Here is a 15,274-nt window from a genome sequence, read left to right as displayed (position 1 = left end):
TGCTTAATTTTTCATCGACTACAGAACCTCTCGCTGCGTGACGAACATTGTGAAAGGGTATGTAGGCTCTTTATTTAGGTTTATTTCTTTACTCTAATTGGAGTGATCTTTTTCCACCTAAAGAAGACGAATTTCGAATGTTTAGGTACCCTTCAGATGAAAACTTAAATCCGCATTTTTGCTGCTTTCACCTTGTATTTTCCGCATCGATCGAACAAGTATCAGTCATCACTTGGCAGTTTTTCTGATCAAAAGTTCATAGATTTTGTGAGCTGATGCCTAGGCAGGTTCTGTAACAAACGGCGCGCTGTGTAAAGGCTTTCAGCTTCAAACCTCACAATGAATCGACGGTAGTACTCGTGTCAATGACTGTTAAGATTGCCAATTTTACACTAACAGGTTCTTAACTGCAAAATACATGATCTACCGACTGCCTGAAGGTCACAGACATTCACCAAGAAGGCAAAATGTCGTTGACTTTAAGAAAACACCAAAAATCAAAAGGGATAATAATGCACTCATTTTCTCCTTTTGTTCACAGAGTCGACACAATGTGAAATCTATAAAGGTGCTTTAAGTTGTGTTTCTCATTATACTAAAACAGAAGAGACCGCCAGTCTAAAACAGCGAGGTGTCAACTTTACTTTTTGCTTTCTTTCTCTCTCTCTCTCCCTTTCCATCATTCCTTTTTATTTTACTCTTTTTATTAGCTTACTTCATTTCTTGTCTGCTACTTAATTCATTTCCTTCGTTCTTCTCTTCTTTACTTTAAGTACTATTTCATGCCTTTCTTGGTTGTTCTTATGTGTCGTGCTCCTTTTGAGCGTTAGCTCTTGTTGTTGCCTCAAAAACGATGGCACATACCCACGGTGGAGGATTGGCCAGGGTTTAGTGCAGATCCAAACAGGAAAAAAACTCAACCAAGTTTATCTCAAGCGGCTCTTAAATATAAACAGAGGAATCTGTAGCACTTCTTAATTCGTACCTCTGTTTCGCACTGTCGTCGTCGTCGGCCTCTACAGAGCCGCCTGTCAAATGGCTTGGATGGCAGATGGAAATGTATAGAGAGGGGAAAATACACCTCTCCACGTTACGTTCTGTCACTGTCTTTAGGAATTCAATTTCGCAGCTTCTTAATGAGGCTGATTGACCTAAGAAGTTTGGATGATAAAATTTAGGGTCCAAGGTACATCAAATACAAAGGTACGCATCCACTCACGGCGTTCAGCAATTGTCCTGGTTACAGACAAAGGGAAAAGCTATCAAAATTGAAAACATAAATGTAGAGGTGGCTCATATTTCTCACACGAAGAAAACCTTGCCCTACCTGATCTTCGCGATAAAATAAGCGAACAAAATTACAAGAAATCATAGAAGCAAACAATACTAAAGAAATGCATCAGCTTCATTATGTGTCTTTTAGAGAACAAGATAATGCTTCTGGAACACATCAGGAACTTCATCTATGCGCATCGGCTAGAAAGCGATGTGCCTTTGCTGAAGCCATCATACGTCTTTCCAAATATCCACCATAGCTCGCGAGCTATTTGCGAGCCCGTGACCGCCGCGAAGAGGAAGAAAATGAGCAACCAGCCAAACGACCAGCTCTACGGCGGCGGCAACGTCAACCGCGATAGACCCTTTCGCTTTTCCCGACCTATGGTCGTCCGGGCCGTGATTGTACTGGTTGCGACTACGCTCTTACTGGCGCTGCTCGCTCTTTCGCTTGTACTGCAAAGAACGAAAGCAGAGACTTCTTCGCGGCATCTGCCCTTCTGCTGTCCCTCCGAAGGTCATCAGATCATCGCCATCGTGAACGACACGCTGAAACCGTGCAACAACCTGTACGCCCACGTTTGCGACGGCATCGTCAAGAACGCAAGCGGAAATGCGGAAATGCTCCTTAGGAACATCGAAGAAATGATCGCTGGTCTCGGTGCAACACTACCGGATAGATTTGCCTCCTCTGATTCTTTGTTGACCGCCAGCCGGGCAGGCGTTTTCCTCCAGGGGCTGTACTCCAGCTGCATGGCCGCGTCAAAAGCGAAGCCGTATCAAGACCAAGACGGCCATGACGTGCCCGCCCATTTCGTTCAGATGGCCGCTGCCCTCTGGGACATCGGGAGCGAGTGGCTGCGCAACTTGACTGAGCCTAATTTCCTGTTGTTCCTGTTTATCATCAACCTGAAGTACCAGATCAGGTCGGTGGTTGAGATTCAGTACAGCAGTTCTGACGGAACGCTGCTGTTTTACCACGACGCCCTGAAGTTATCCTCGGAGATGCACCTTGTGTGTCGTGAGTGCGTCGCGGCAGCAGTAAAGGCCTCTAACCGCAACGGAGAAAGTAGCAGGCCAGGGAATGGCGGTGGGCCCCAGCAAAAAGGAAATTCATCCTACCTCACGGTCTTTCGTGTCGCCGAGTTTGCAGAGCACCTGCACATGCTCTACCCAGAGAGGGGCGTCGTTGACCGATTCGTGATAGCAAATATCTCACAACTTTGGCCGACCGAGCAGTTCGTTAAAGCTCTATCTATCCTCTCTTGGGTGGACCCTGTGGCCAACGTCAACGTCGAATCACTAGGCGCGCCCCAGCTGGTAATGCTTCGGCAAAAAATTACGAACAGGAGCAATTGGGCCGTAGGTGCTGCCTACCTTGTCGCTCATACCATAGCGAGAGCATACCTCACCATCCCTTCTGTGCTAGATGCCAATAATGCACAACGTGTGTGCATGGAGGTAACGACCGACATGACAGCACTCGTTCACACAGCCTACTGGGACCTCTACGGCTCGCCAGAGAAGGAGCGTCTTGTTGAAGATATGTACAAAAGTGTTTTGGGAGCGGTCGCGCTTGAAGCTTCGTCAGGACTTCTGATCACCGACGGTTCCCGTGAGACGCATCATTCCGTACGAAACTTTGTGACCGGCATCACTCTGCTGACGCCGGAAGCTACAAATGCTGATGCGGCTTGGGTTCCAAATGCGACGGCAGCAAATTTCGCCGGCAATGTGCTACTGGGACGGTCGTTTCAGTTTCGTGTCCGTGAAAAGCGCCATAGGCTTGGTTTGCCGGATAGTTTCAGCAAGGCCGACCCAGCTCTACACACTGGGCGGCGATTGTACTTGGAGGTTCCTGCGTCATTATATAGGTACGCCTCTTTGCACAATGCTATTCTTGTTATATAGCTTGAGCTGATCGCATCACCATAGTCTCCATGGGAAGAGGCGAAAGACTGTAGGACATGTTCGGCATTGAGGTTAGGGGGCTGGAGAGGAAGAAATTTATTATATCTTTGTCGCGTAAACATGTTTCACCTGCATTTTTGCTTTCCCTAACTTCGTCCTACTATGCACTTAGCTACCTAGTATTCTCCTCACCTAGGCACGGTGCTGTTATGGCCCCGTTCAAATTCTAATGCATATACAGCGGAAGTAAGCGCCGCTGGCTGGGTTTAGAAGTGATGAGCTTTGACCTATGAAGAAACTTGAAATATTCATTTCTGTTTAACAAAATGCATATGTTTAACGAAAACAGTCAAAACGCCGGAGTCGAAGTGTAAATAGGTTTTACAGCCTTGAAATTCTATAAATTACTTACACTTTTACTGCTTTCGGTGAGAACAAATGAGTGTTATAAATGTACGTGTTTCTGTAACAGCTGAACTTACAGTTCATCGGGCTGCATTCTAGCGGTGGCATAGCAATAGGTAATACCAAAACTGTATTACTCTTTAATGTTATATGACTTCCACCGGCAGCAAACTGCATCAAGTAGTGGCCACGAATGAAGTCTGCGGACTGGGCTAGTGCCTACGCTACGCTTTTTGGAAGAAGTTTGGAAATACAGGTGACGCTAAGTCTAAAGCCTGCGTTATTCTTGTGGTACGCCAGCGCGGAATTATATTCGACGACCATAGCGCTTAGGTGTGCGGGGAAAATTTCGTTCATAATTACTATCTCGCTGCAGCGGCCGGTGCCTTGCGTTACCAAAGTACAGTAGCCGCCGCAGTGGCTCAGTGGTTTTGGTGCTTGGCTGCTGACCCGAAAGGAAGCGGGTTTGATCCTTGCCGCGACGGTAGAATTTCAATGGAGGCGATATTCTAGAGACTCGTGTACTGTGCGATGTCAGTGCACGTTAAAAAACCACAGGTGGTCTAAATTTCCGGGGCCCTTCACTGCGGTGTCCCTCGTAGCCTGAGTTGATTTGGGACGTTAAACCCCCATAAACCAAACCTAAACCAAACCAAAGTAGAGCGCAGTTGCCTCAAACAATGCGATAGAAAACATTTCAACTTCTTTACAAGCAGTGTATGCTCCCTGCTCCTGTTAGTTGACTTGTAGTGTCTGGCATTGGTTTTCCGAGGCTTCCAAAGGTTTATTGCCTATCCACGCATCACAAAAGAGAAAATTTGCCAACGAGTAGGCAGCGCAAAGTTTCGTCGAGAGCAAAGGTCGGTAAAGAAAGCACCAAGGACGCGTGCTAAGAAGTTTAGTTAGTTACCTTGCTGAACTTCTTCTTAGAACAATTAATGCCTGTTACTTAAAAAAATGCGGGTGGTTTAGCATTGTTAAGCACGGAATGATGAATGAAAAGAGATTTTTGCAGGTGGAAACTTACCCCATGTACAGTCTGCGCCATCTTTGTGTAGAGCACTCGAGCAGTGTGCGCCGAGGAATACAAATTTAAATTATAAAATAAGCCATCGTTTCCGGGCAAGGTAATTCTCCCACTTAGTGCAGATCTGTGTGGCTCTACTTCTGCGTAAGCGTTGCCTCTAAATCCTAGAAGCTGCGACGTTGTATTAATTTTTACGGGGGTAAGTGCGCCGCTCGAGCGCTCTGCAGAAGGGTGACGCGGACTGTATATGAAAGCGAAATTGAGGTGTCCATTGACCCAGGGTGCACATTACCTTTAGTCAAAATAAACGGACTAAAACGTTGTTAACACCAACGCTAGTGAACGCAGTGAACGCCGGCAGCCGCGTTCTTTGTTTGGTTTAGTTTTTGAGGAAACGAAATGGCGCACTACCTGTCAGGTCTTGGTGGACACCAAAACCTCGCCGTAAGGGAAGAGATAAATTAGGGAATGAACGAAGAAAGGAAGAAAGTTGTAGCAGTAGTAGTAGCAGCAGTTTTTTATTTAAAAATAATTAAAAGGAAGGAAAAGATTTTTGACAGCCCGGGCATCTACCATCGCTACTGGAAGCAACTGAGCTGGGGCAATGATGTAACTGACAATTGGTTTTTCAGGACAAGAAATAGCGCACTATCTGTGTCACACCTAGGGGGAAACCTGAACCACGCCTTAAGGAAAGGAGTGGAGGAGGGAGTGAGAGAAGCTGTCACTTGCCTGCCACACCACCAACGCTCCTCTAATTGGTCAAATTTTAGCGCCGATGACCTTCACTTGTCTTGGCCAGTAAAGCTTTGGTTTGGTTTAGTTTATCGGTTTTCAACGTCCCAAAGGGACTCATGCTATGCAGCTGAAAACACTTAATAGGAAGGGACAGCATGGTATGCTTGGATAAGCCTGTAAGGGACTGGTTCTTACAAACTCTAGGTAGAGGTCTGTATATTTGACCCCCGTGGCGGTGGACGCAGCCCGGACGCGCCCGACTTAGGCTTGTTGGGCATGTAAGTGGTGGCAGCCGAGCAAGATCCTCCCAGTCCTCCCGGTTTGGTTTGGGGACGAGGGGAATAGCCGGGTTGGAGGGACAGGCCCACATCATATGATAGGTGTCCGAAGACACCACTCTACAGTGCGGCAGCTGCCTTTAAAAGAGGGTTCAAAATGTTTTAGTGCTGCCGGGCACAGAAATGTATTGATGAGAAGGTGTAGAAGAAGCCGGTCATCCGCCTTTCTTAGGCCTAAAGTAGATGGGCGGGGGTGAACGCGATGAATATATTGATATTATGTTGTGATATAATTGAAGGTATAAGCCGGATTAAAATCTGGTTATGAGGGACGCCGATGTGAAGGACTCAGGAAATTTCGACCACCTGGAGTTCTTCAACGTGCACTGACATCGCACAGTGGACGGGTCTCTAGAATTTTGCCTCCAGGAAAATTGATCTGCCGCGGCCGGGATCGAACCCACATGTTTTGGGTCAGCAGTCGGGTGCCATAACCCTTGAGCCACCACGGCTTTGAAAACTTTCAAAACAGCCGTGGTTTGCGGCCTCGGAATCAAGTTTCAAATAATATTTCGCACCCTTGACTCTCTCGTTGTGTCATCGAGCTCGTCTTCTTTTTTTCTCTCTTTCTTTAGGTTTCTTCGCGTAGCCATAGGTCCCAACCCGATGAACAATGCAGTGCTTGGTGTGCCTGTGGCTGAACTGCTGTGGACCGCCGTGCTTCGACATGACTGGGACAACGACACACAGGCAAACGTGGAATGGATAACACATTGCTTCGCCGAGTCTTTTAACAAAGACATTGACGCACTACCAGGCTCAGTACACAGCTACGAATCAACGGTCCGCCTCTCAGCTGCATCACTCGCTTTGCGAACCGTAATTCGCTCCATGACCAAGGAGGACTGGTACGCCCTTCGAGACATAGGCGACGATGGAACGCATACGCGGCGTTTGTCGCACGCGCAGCTCTTCTTCCTCCTGGAGGCTTACTTCAAATGCCATAGCGAGCGTCCAAGGCCCGACGAGGACTACGTCAACGTTCCTGCGGCATACGCACCGGAATTTGAGCGTGCGTTCCAATGCCCCCACACAGAGTTCATGCGCCGTCTACGGACTTGCACTTCTCACTCATGAATGTCTGCATTATAGAGAGAAACATTAGCGTAGAGTCATGCGGAAGTGACCAATGGCGGAATTACGGGTACACCGTCACCAGGTAGTCTTTTCGTGCCTGCTTGGAAGTGAATTCTGGAACAGCGATTCTATTACATAAACCTGAAAAAATAAAGTGCTATTCGTTGTCTACATATGTTGGTGCTATATTATGGGGAGCAAAAAATGTGCACAGAAAAAGCGCATCCATACCGGTTAAAAATTATTTTCAAGCGATACAATGCCAGCATCCAGAGCCACAGCGCACGCAATTTCACCTATAGTGCCATTAAGTCAGGCTGATATATACAACTACATCGCTCACTTCATTGACACCATAACAAAGCCTAGCTCCTTTATTTCTTGAATAGTGGAATGAGGAACTTTCAGTGTTTGCACCAACGCTGTTTGTATGAATACTAATATCAGGTTCCTCAAAGGAGCTATAAAAATTTGTTGCAGAATACAGAGGACAAAATCGAAACGGTGGTCAAACAGCTGGTCGGTGCGCTACGCCCGGCGGCTGCCTAGTAGGTACGCCGGTTGCCAAACGAGCTACGCTAACCTTAAACAAGGTAGAACACGTACTTGCGGCTGCTTGCTCCATAAACCTGAACGGGGATTTGCCCGCTTGGTGCCGCGCCGACTCGCGTAATTTATTTATTTGTTTATAATTGATACTATCAAGGCCAGAAGAATTTCGGTGGGGAATGGTTACAATTTATACAAAGAGAACAAAAACAAATTCAACATACAAGCGTCATGTTCCTGGTTATACAATTATTAAGCATAAGTTGTAGCGGTTTTTCTGAACGGGGACGCAAGGTTCTTGGCTGACGTGCCGAACATACTTTGCCTTTTTGCTATCTGGCGGAGGAGAAGACAGTCGCAGTCACGGTCTACTGGCTTCATTTCAGACCATGTGTCATTTTCCGGTTAGTGCTTGTGTAGCTTCATGTTTGCGTTTCTATTTGCTTATGCTTTTAGAACAGAAGTAGGCTGGGAACGAATTTCATTGGAGTGTGCTCGCTTGTCTCATTACGCACTCCTGTCTCCACAGTCGCTGTACTCCTGCAAAGAATGCACCCTCTTCAGGAGTAGATATACTCCTTCTATTAAGGAACTTGTATGCAGAAACAGAGCAGCAACCGAGCCAGAAATCGCACCACAGAAGTTTGTATTGCAAGCCGAGCGCGCTACCTTGTGACTGCAGCTGATCGTCAGTGCTTTTCAACAGATACACATGCATGTATTTCACTCCTTCCTGCGTACATTTTGCGAACTTCTGTTATTCAACTCTCCAGATCTCCAACCGTGTTAGCGCTGGCACAAAAGAGGTAAAGAATAATCAGTACGGTACACGTGCGCACAGAACATCTTAACTCGGACGTGGTTCACGGTAAGTTGAAGACTCGCTCTGAGTTAACGAGGTAACTGCCGCCCTGTTGCATAATTCTTTGCGTTAAAAATCATGTGTAACTTCACTTGCGCTTATTCGAGCACTCACAATGTAAAAACACTGATCTTTCTCGGCGAATTGAGAAGATTTACGGAACTTGACTGCAGCCCTTTCCTTGATGTGAAGCATTGCTCGTTTCTGCTAAGCGCTTTTCCTGGGAACGTCGTTGCTTAAAAAGTGATCTCCAAAACTATAAATAGCGGATCTGAAGGGCATAAATTGCTTTCACTTAGAGCTATGTTTCGGAGAAATCATGACAGTTACAAGATGGCCTCTTTTGATACGGATCTACGGAAGTCCACGCCTCTAGTAAATGGTATTTTAGAACCTTTGGTTTAGGTTGGTTTATGGGGTTTAACGTCCCAAAGCGACTAAGACTATGAGAGACGCCGTAGTGGAGGGCTTCGGAAATTTCGACCACCTGGGGTTCTTTAACGTGCTCAGATATCGCACAGTACACGGGCCTCTAGAATTTCTCCTCCAAAGAAATTCAACCGCCGCGGCCGGGATCGAACCCGCGTCTTTCAGGTCAGCAGCCGAGCACCATAACCACTGAGCCACCGCGGCGGCTCAGTGGCTAAACCAACCAGAACCTTTGCTCAGGCACATCGATTCTTTGGTGCCTCTCAAAGGGAGACTTTTTTGTTTACGTTCACTGGAATCAGGGACGCTTCTAGTTTTCGTGAGATGCGGGTCACGATGGCTGCGCTGCATTACACAAGCGAAGAAAATAAACATCCTCCAACTTCTGACCGTTGAGAGTACACTTGCAGTTGTACTCTGCCAAAGGAGGAGTTTCACTCCAGGGGCAACTTAGCCGGAGTAAACTGCTGCTAGAGAGGGTAGAGCACCTGGTGTGCCCTACCAAACAGAGGACTACTTCTCTGAGTGCAGGACCCCTTAGCGAAAAAAGGCTGTGCTAAATATGCATTTTGCACATATGGTATAAATTTAATACTAAATTCGCACTTTTGTCCTTTTGCTTAAATTGCAATACGAATGATTTCTAAGTATCCTAGGAGTAATATTTAGAACAATCTTAGAAATGCGTCTCAAATACAACTGTCGCTCGTTTGGGATATTTATTATTCATCAAAAATATAATAAAATATACATTGAATACAATGCATTCAATTAAAAGTTCACTAAAAAGATGCATTTATGACACGAATAATATATTCACTTGGGCTTAAAAACAGTCTACCAGTCACCTTCACTGGATGAGACTGATCACTGTTGTCAGTAGTAGAAGGAATGGCGGCCATAAGCGACAAGCAAGAGTTCTATGGCATCGCAAGGTCACATGACGTACAACTTGAACGGAAAACATGTCGTCACACAGCAAATGCCGACAGAAAGCAACGTCAGCAAACAGAAAATTCTCCGAAAAACGTTGTTGTTGTTGTTGTTGTGACTGAGGGAAGGATGAAAAGGAAATTGCACGGGCCTGCTACTGGCTCCAGCCGAGCCACCACCGCTGCCATCGTGCAGACAGAGGAGAGTAAAGAGATCAGAGGAAAGAGAAAAAGGAAAGAAAAGACGCGCGTCGCAGCAACAACTGCGTCCGCCGGAGCGGACGCCGCTCAAAAAACAGATAAGCGGCCGAAGCCGCGCTCGCCGAAGCGAGAACAGATACTCCTTGCACCTTAACGTGATTTCGTGCTGCTTCGCTTGCCTTATATTGACACATGCCTTCCTTAGAAGATGAGGAAGAACGCAACGGGCCATTGGAGAAAGACGAAGTGACTCTGCTCCGTCTCGTGCTGACCTGACTGGCTGCCGGTGTTCCTCGGCGCAGGAGACTTCTTTGTAACGTTACGTTACAAATCTGGTGGAGGCAGTGCCGGGTACGCTTCCAGCACATAATCTACCTCTCACTACGGAGCTTACTCCGGTACATCAGCGCCTCGGACGCCGCCTACGTGAAGAGCCCCCGGAATTTGGACCCCTTCCGGCCGCTACCAGGTCGACGCAGCCTCGGGCTCCTGTAACACCTGCGGCAATGACATCTGAGAGTAGGCTTCCCGCAAACATCCTCTGCCATCAGCCGCGAACACCACCGTCTTTTCGTGGAGACGTGTTCGAGGACGCCGAGGACTGGCTTGAGGCCTTCGAGCGTGTGGCATGTTATAACGGGTGGACCGATAAGAGTGAGCTCCACAACGTCTACTTTGCTCTTGAAGAGTCGGCGCGGACATGGTTTCAAAACCATGAGGCTTCCTTTCCATCCTGGGAAGCCTCGTCAAGAAGAAAGATGGCACCCTGAGATTCTGTGTCGATTACCGGAAACTAAACAATGTGACCAAAAAGGACGTCTATCCGCTCCCCAGGATTGATGATGCCCTCGACCGTCTACGCGATGCCAGGTACTTCTCCTCATTAGACCTCAAAAGCGGATACTGGCAAATCGAGGTGGATCAGAGAGACCGAGAGAAGACTCCATTTGTGACGCCCGACGGCCTATACGAGTTTAAGGTGCTTCCGTTTGGTCTTTGCTCTGCGCCGGCCACGTTCCAACGTATGATGGACACGGTTTTATCAGGTCTGAAGTGGCAGTCGTGCTTAGTGTACTTAGATGATGTCGTCGTTTTCTCGCCTACTTTCGAGCAACACCTGGACCGGTTGCGCATTGTGCTTCAAGCACTCAAAGGCGCACAATTAACGATCAAGCCGGAGAAATGCCATTTCGCTTTCAAAGAACTTCGCTTTCTCGGCCATGTTGTCAGTGCACAGGGCGTTCTCCCTGATCCCGACAAGACTACCGCAGTGTCAAGTTTTCCACGTCCCAGCTATAAAAAGGCACTTTGGCGATTTCTGGGCCTTTGCTCTTACTACCGACGCCTCGTCCAAGATTTCTCCAAGATAGCTGAACCATTGACAGCACTAACCAGAGAAGACATACCCTTCCTGTGGGGAGGCGATCAAGAACAAGCTTACCAGGAGCTCCGAAGCCGCCTCCACAGGCCCCCATACTCGCCCATTTCGATGAAAACGCAGCAACTGACGTCCACACTGATGCCAGCAACGTTGGCCTTGGGGCTGTACTTATCCAGTGGCAAGATGGCGTAGAACGAGTTATAGCTTACGCGAGTCGAACACTATCCCGAGGGGAGGCGAACTATTCAACGACGGAGAAGGAGTGTCTTGCGGTAATCTGGGCCATAAGCAAGTTTCGACCATACCTGTATGGACGACCCTTCCGTATTGTCAGCGACCATCATTCGCTGTGCTGGCTGGCCAGCCTCAAAGACCCGTCTGGACGCTTGGCTCGATGGAGCCTTCGTCTTCAAAAGTATGATGTTACCGTTGTTTATAAGTCGGGACTTAAACACCAAGACGCAGATTGCTTATCACGCGCGCCCTTAGACTCAGCTGCAGTGGAAAACGCCGACGATTTTCCCTTCATTGGGGCCATTACTCAATCCCATATGGCTGACCTTCAACGCAAGGACCAGGAGCTGGCGCCGCTCATCGAGTATCTAGAAGGCCGCGGTGGTCGGGTACCGCCTGTTTTTCGTCGTGGCTTGCAGTCATACACTTTACGAAGTGGGGTTCTCTACAAGCGCAATTTTGAAAGATCACAAGAGACATTCCTGCTCGTAGTACCTATGGACCTACGGCCTGATATCTTGAGCGCTTGTCACGACGAACCATCCGCCGGCCACTTCGGAGTTAGTCGCACGTTGATATAGTAGGGTCACCGGTTTTTACCGGGAAGTCGTAGCCAGTGTAAGGTTTCTTTCCGCGCGATTTTCCAATGACTTTCTGTCCAGTGTGAAACGAAAGAAACTGTACCGTGCCTTGTGCGATGTAGTTTTCCCCGAGCCCTTGTACAGGGCCTTGTACAGTGGAGGCCCAGGCAAGGATGTTTTAAAGAGAGTTAAAAAAATGCAGGTGCCGCCTGGAACAAAAACCTTCTTTTTTAAGTTGCACACCGGGACCTTACCCGTTAAAAAATTTTTAGAGGGAAAGGAATTGTTTTTACCCTGGGGATCTCACTGTTTAATTTGCAGAAAGCCGGAAACAATAGACCATGTATTTTTACACTGTTGGGAAGGGGTTTATTTTTGGGATGTATTGCAGCGAACATTAAAGAAAGAATTTCCACTAGACCCGTATGGCATCCGGTTCTTATGTGTTGAAAATGAGGATGGGGTGCCTTTCGATTTAATAATGCTGACAGGCCTCCACTGTATATGGCGCTCCAGAATGGCAGGCTGGCATTGTGACAGTGACGCAAGACCTGCCAGAATTTACTTTCGCGAAAGTATGGAGATGTTTCTGGCCATTCAGAAAGCCGCTGCGGAGCCTCCGGAGTGGCTCTCAAGTATAGAGCCGCTCTGTACGTTGCGTGAGTTTTAATTGGACGAAGCCAGATTTATGCTGGCTGACCACAAGTCGTGTGTACATAGTTATTGTCTTTTGTTGATTGTTTGTGTTGTCCAGTTTTTTGTGTCAAAGCCAGGCAATAAAGAAAAAAAAAAAGAGTTAGTCGCACGTTTGCCAGAATTCGGGCGAAGTATTATTGGCCGAAATTATTACCTTCAGTACGATCCTATGTTAAAACCTGCCGTGACTGTCAACGTCGAAAATCTCCCCCCATGAAACCAGCCGGATTTCTTCAACCTATTGCTCCACCGAAAACTCCTTTCCAACAAGTGGGAATGGATCTTCTTGGCCCTTTTCCAAAGTCAACTAATGGAAAGCGTTGGATTGTTGTCGCGACGGATTACCTGACCCGGTATTCTGAGACCGCGTCGCTCACAAATGGAACTGCCACCGAAGTCGCCGCATTCTTTGTTCACGACATCGTATTGCGCCATGGCGCCCCGGCTATTATTATTACCGACCGTGGGGCAGCTTTTACGGCCCGCCTGACAAAGGCAGTGCTGAATCTTACACACACTAGCCATAGACGGGCCACGGCGTACCACCCGCAGACTAACGGCCTGGTAGAACGGCTAAACAGAACTCTGGCCGACATGCTGTCCATGTGCGTGGATATAGAGCATAAGACCTGGGATCAAATTCTCCCATACGCCACGTTCGCATACAATACGGCACTTCAAGAGACTACGCGGATTACTCCCTTCGAGCTTGTTTTCGGCCGCCGAGTGACCACTCCCCTGGATACGATGTTGCCCGTATACCCCGACTGCGAAAGTGAACTTGATATGGACGTCGGTAGTTTTGCTCAGCGTGCAGAAGAAGCGCGGCAGCTGGCACGGCAGCGCATATACCTACAACAGCAACACGACGCTAATCGCTACAACCAGGGACGGCGCTTCGTTTCCTACGAGCCTGGAGAATATGTATGGATTTGGACACCCGTTCGCCATCGCGGACTGTCTGAAAAATTACTGCGCCGGTACTTCGTACCATACCGTGTCCTCCGCCGCATCAGTGACGTTACTTACGAAGTAGAATCTGCCACCCGAGACCCCTCAAGCCGCAGACGACGCAAGCTCACTGACGTTGTACACGTCGTCCGAATGAAACCCTACCACGGCCGCCCTGCTGACCGATCTGGAGACTGATAGTGCCCCGATTTGTGTTGTGCTCCTCCTGCACCAACCTAGCCCACTATCTGTCAGCCCGTAGCTCACCAGTATGCTCCTAGTCGGCCGCATCGAGACGATGCTGCAAACAAGGGGGGCAATGACACATGCCTTCCTTAGAAGATGAGGAAGAACGCAACGGGCCATTGGAGAAAGACGAAGTGACTCTGCTCCGTCTCGTGCTGACCTGACTGGCTGCCGGTGTTCCTCGGCGCAGGAGACTTCTTTGTAACGTTACGTTACAATATGTACTCCCGAGAGACGACACATTACCTTGCCCGGTCAGGCATTAATTGCTCAATTTACGCACAAGCTCCGGACCGGTCACGTTCGATTCTTGGGGCGATCAAGAACCGAATTGCTAATGGTAATTTCTTCAGGCTTGAGGAGCACTTAAGCTCCTTATTAAAGGTATAACGCGATAGAGTTATGGGTTAATTCCTGTATATGCAGAAGGTTATTCTATATTTTACATTCATATTAATCCTTGGCAGTCGTCATACTCCTCCAATCGCAGCGATGCAGCAGTTAAGCGAGGTGCCACTGCCATGCGACTACAGGTGCTCCCAGCGGTGGGCCTTTGGCGGCCCAGGTTGCTGTTCACTTGAGAGCAGACATTAATTTGTGCACCATCTGCCACGGTGGGCCGTTCGCTCATTAAATAGTTGGCATGCTGTGATGTTGCACACACGGCGATACCCGGCTGTACCTGGCCGAGGGAAGGATGCATCTTGACGTTGAACATGCCAAGTGAGAAATATGTGCATGCACGGTGAACTCGAGGTTCCTACCTTCATAATGAAGCCACGACGGAAACCAGGTGTTGAGTATATAAACGTAAAATTGCCTTCAAAGAATGCAGGAATGGCTGTGTTGAGATTAAGCCTAAAATCGTAGGTAGGAGCAATATCCTGATCTAACATTTAAGGTGCTCGCGCGCGCGCGCGTGTGTGTGTGCGCGCGTTCGCATGTGTTTGTGTGTGTGCGTGTGCGTGCGCGTGCGTGCGTGCGTGCCTGTGTGTGTGTGTGTGTGTGCGCGTGCGTGCGTGCGTGCGCGTGCGTGCGTGCCTGTGTGCGTGTGTGTGTGCGTGCGTGCGTGCGTGCGTGCATGCGTGCGCGTGCGTGCGTGTCTGTCTGTCTCTGTGTGTGTGTGCGTGTGCGTGTGTGTGTGCGTGTGCGTGTGCGTGTGCGTGCGTGTGCGTGTGTGCGTGCGCGTTCGCATGTGTTTGTGTGTGTGTGTATGTGCGTGTGCGTGCGTGCGCGTGCGTGCGTGCCTGTGCGTGCGTGCCTGTGTGTGTGTGTGTGTGTGTGTGTGTGTGTATGTGTGTGCGTGCGTGCGTGTGCGTGCGTGCGTGCGTGCGTGTCTGTCTGTCTGTCTGTCTGTGTGTGTGTGTGCGTGTGCGTGTGCGTGTGTGTGTGTGCGCGCGTGCGTGCGTGCGTGCGTGCGTGTGTGTGTGTGTGTGTGTGT

Source organism: Amblyomma mixtum, chromosome 1, assembly GCF_055824585.1.
Source record: "Amblyomma mixtum isolate Tamu chromosome 1, ASM5582458v1, whole genome shotgun sequence".
Lineage (NCBI taxonomy): Eukaryota > Metazoa > Arthropoda > Arachnida > Ixodida > Ixodidae > Amblyomma > Amblyomma mixtum.
This window is presented reverse-complemented; position numbering follows the sequence as displayed.